This window comes from Tasmannia lanceolata, unplaced genomic scaffold (assembly GCF_043159265.1).
Source record: "Tasmannia lanceolata isolate RefF3 unplaced genomic scaffold, GAP_Taslan_0.1 ptg000023l, whole genome shotgun sequence".
Lineage (NCBI taxonomy): Eukaryota > Viridiplantae > Streptophyta > Magnoliopsida > Canellales > Winteraceae > Tasmannia > Tasmannia lanceolata.
The window spans coordinates 22,277,431-22,281,837 of NW_027518700.1; positions in this window are offsets into that span (position 1 = coordinate 22,277,431).

The window sequence follows — 4,407 nt, forward strand, 5'->3', positions numbered from 1 at the left end:
TTTGAGCCTTGAGAGGCCTTTTATAGAGGGAGACCTAGGGTGGTTGGATTACCTACCCCAGGACAGGTGTCGTCCCTTTTGTGGGTTTAGGTTTACCTAATCTTAGGTAATTACCGGATTGCCCCTGGGCCGATGCTGGATTTGTGGTGGGCCCTTCTGGGGCCACGTGTCGACAGGTAATTAGTTGTTGTTTTTCATACCCCATCAGTTGCCCCTCAATTCTCCAAGTCATTGTAGTGATTTGGGGAAGTGCGATGAGTTATATTCCTTAACGGTAGAACGAGCCGATGTTCAGGACGGCTCGATGGAAAACCTGTCCGGCCAAGCCGTCTGTCCGGCCTGGGAAATCTGTCAGGAAAATCTGTCCAGCTAAGTCGTATGTCCGGCCTGGGGAATCTCTCCGGATAAGCCGTCTATCCGGCCTTGGAAATCTGCCCTGAAAATCTGTCCGGCTAAGCCGTCTGTCCGGCTTGGGAAATCTGTCCGGCAAAGCCGTCTATCCAGCCTGGGGAATCTGTCCGAAAAATCTAGCCGGCCCAAGCCAGACAGAATATGATGCATTTGCTAAACGACAAAAATCTGCCCTACCCAAGCCGGACAGAATATGACTCGTCCGCTAGACGACAAAAATTAGGCCAGCCCAAGCTGAACAGATTCCCCAGGCCGAACAGAAGGCTTGGCCGGACTGATTTCACTCCAAGTTTCTGCCCACCCCAGGCCGCCCAGACGGCTTAGCCGGACAGATTTTCCGGACAGATTTCCCAGGCCGGATAGACGGCTTAGCCGGACAGATTTTTCGGACAAATTTCCCAGGCCGGATAGACGGCTTAGCCGGATAGATTTTTTGGACAGATTCCCCAGGCCGGACAGACGGCTTTGCCGGACAGATTTTCCAGGCCGGACAGACAGCTTAGCGGGACAGATTTTCTGGGCAGATTTCCCAAGCCGGATAGACAGCTTAGCCGGACAGATTTTCCGGACAGATTCCCCAGGCCGGATAGACGGCTTAGCCGGACAGATTTCCCAGGCCGGACAGACGGCTTAGCCGGACAGATTTTCCAGACAGATTCCCCAGGCCGGACAAATGGCTTGGCTTGAGAGGTTTTCCATCGAGTCTTCCCGAACATCGGCTCGTTCTATCGTTCAAGAATATAACTCATCGCACTTCCCCAAATCACTACAATGACTTGGAGAACTGGGGGGCAACTGATGGGGTATGAAAAACAACAACTAATTACCTGTCGACACGTGGCCCCAGAAGGGCCCACCACAAATCCAGCATCGGCCCAGGGGCAATCCGGTAATTAACTAAGAGTAGGTGAACCTAAACCTAAACCCACAAAAGGGCCGACACCTGTCCTGGGGTAGGTAATCCAACCACCCCAGGTCTCCCTCTATAAAAGGCCTCTCAAGGCTCAAAGCAAGGGTAATAACTTCTAAGCTACCACTCCTTAAAATTTGGCTCTGCACTACTGCTCGTACTGACTTGAGTGTCGAAGGGCCCGTCCGGAGCAACGACTCCGGGTTGGTCTTCTGACCTCGTTTGCTCTTGTACAGGACTCAATCTCCTTCACTTCCGCTCCTCGAGTCCTCAAGCCCAGCTCTTACGTCACTGCCGTATCTGTTACCGATTTTAGGCCTAACAGGGATATTAGAGAGGAGGGATTCTAAACTCACAGGCGCCTCCCAATGGGAGCACCCTTTCAGCGCCTGTGAGTTTAGAATCCAACATTAAAGAAAGGTGAGGGTGTTAATATCCTGAGGAATGATAGAGTGAAGGGCATCCTTGCAAAAATCAGGTTTAACAGCGCCCTTCTGTAGACACCCCCATTTTGCTCTGCTTAAGTTAACAAAGAAGTTAGTGTTTTTTCTATTGATTTTCCAGTGTTTTCCATCTTCGTGTCCGTCTCTTATATTTTCTCAATCTTTTCGGTCATTCCCGCTATGTTTTGCATTTTCTCATCAAATGTCGAGGAGGGTTATAAATAATAATCCAAACAAGAGAGAATTTGGACCCATTTGGTAGACCCGCATTGAGTATTTTGATTAAATTTGGATCAAGCAAGTTGGCCCATGTAAGAAACATTCAAGTTATCGGTGGAGTTTACTTTGCTTTTTAAAGATCAAATTTTACAGGAAGAATAAGTTTGCCCAACATGGAATGGGGCCCACATTATGATGATCTAAGTCACTCACTCGATAGTCTATAAGTTGAACGGTTTGGATCAGCCTATGGATATGATTTAGGGGCACGAATAATTTACATTATGGATAGTCAATTAGATGGTGTGGATCAGCCCATGGAGGTCATTTTAGAGCACAACCAAATCGTACCGATGGCTGCTAATTAGACATTTTGGATTATCATATGGCGGTGGGTTGCGGGGTGCGACCAATTTATAGTGCAGCCCATTAATTGAAGGGTTTGGATCGTTCTAGGGAGTGATTTAGGAGGGCGCAACCCGTTTGTGCCGCAGCTTATCCAATGGACGATTAGATCGCCCTACGAACATTATTTGTTGTGGGTGCAACCCATTTACGTAAATGGCCTATTAAATGAGCGGCTTGGATCAACCCACAAAAAATGGCTCGTGGGACACAATCCACGTGTAAAATGGCCCATTCTAAGTGTACGGTTTAGATCATCCTATAAAGTGGGGCCCAATATTTGGTCAACAAATTTTGGGAGTTGTAGGAATTGTTGTTCGGTCAACTTGGTGGGGCCTACCGAGGCTTAAAAAAATCAAATTATTGAATAAATAGTGATTCGGCCAAGTGGTGGGGATCACTATTAATTGATCGGATTTTACATTCCCATTGGAATTTGTCCATAGGGTGGGACCCACTTGTGAATTTTGATGTGTATCCATGTCTAGAGCCAACTCCAACAACGTTGTCTTTTAATTAGACCTGGCAAAAGTGACCCGTGCCCGCGGGTTGACCCGGCCCACCCGCAAATTTGCGGGCATGGGTCTAAGTTTTCGTGACCCGTGAAAAATCAACCCGCTGGTGACCCAACCCGCAAAAACACGGGTCGGGTCGGGTCAACCCGCGGGCACCCGCATTTTTACAGTATGTTTAAATTTTTGTGAGAATGTTATCGTCACTCACGCTGTTTGTCTTTTTATGAGGGAACTCCTCACTTTATTAAAAGTACGGTATGTCCGGCAACCTAGGATTATCCAAACCGTCCATTAGATGGGCCGTACCCTAAATAGGTTATGCTCCAAAATTATTTCCATCGGTTGATTCTAACCCTCCGATCTATAGAGGGTTAGGATCAACCCTCTAACATCAAGATTGGAGGGATAGGATCATCCTATGGAAATGATTTTTGGAGCATAACCTATTTAGGCTATGGTCCATCTAATGGACGGTTTGGATCATCCTATGGTGTGGGCCATACCATACTTTTAATAAAGTGAGAGTGCCCAGTAGTGTTGTTAACATTTCATTGTGATTTTTATTTTATTATAATTTGCTATCAAGCTTCTCTTTTGGTAATTTCTCGGCAAGTGGGCATTGTGGGTGCACATATACGCTCATCGAAAATGTTGGCAGCAAATGTAAAAAGGTAAAAAAAAGTAATCATTACACCAGAAAAAAGTAAAATAGCGAAACTATAAAGTGTTGAATGAAAAATTACGTAGAAATGGTGATAGATTGTAAAATTACCAAAAAAATACAAATAAATTGTAGAATGTTATGACAATTACAGGAAAATTATATGCTGTCAAATCAAAATAGTGATTACAATCCCATATTTGCGGCATATTTGCGGGTGCCCGGGGGTGACCCGCGGACCGCGCGGGTCACGAGAATTTTGACCCGCAAAAATGCGGGTCATTTGATAACCCGACCCGTATGACCCGCACCCGCATCACCCGCGGGTTGACCCGGCCCGGCCCACCCATTTGCCAGGTCTACTTTTAATGGGATTCTTAATACGAAAAGAGTAGGAGATCCATGGTCGGTTACTTTTGTGATATCATTAGTGAGACCCACTTGAGGTGTAAACGGGAATAGAACTTTCGGGTTTATTTCCCTTTTGTTCAAATTCTAATTCTCAAAATTAGAAGTTACTTTAAAAGAGGGAATATTTGCAGCCACTTTAAAGTGTGTTGTTTTGGAAGAAGGTTCTCATCCAACCATGGGATAGAGGATCAAGGGTCATTGAAGTGCTTTGTTTTAGTCCCAGCTGTAGAAGGATTCTAAGGGGAAAAAATCTATGAAAAGCTAACAAAGCAAGTCGGTCGTGACTTTTAGAATCCTTCCGATTTGGTAACCACATTCTCGCCTTTAAAAGCAAGCCTCAGGATTCTTTCTTTTCTTTTTTTTTTGTTTTTTAAGAACGAAGCCTCTCTCTTTTCACCGTAGCTATAGTACCCATATCCAGATATTCAACAG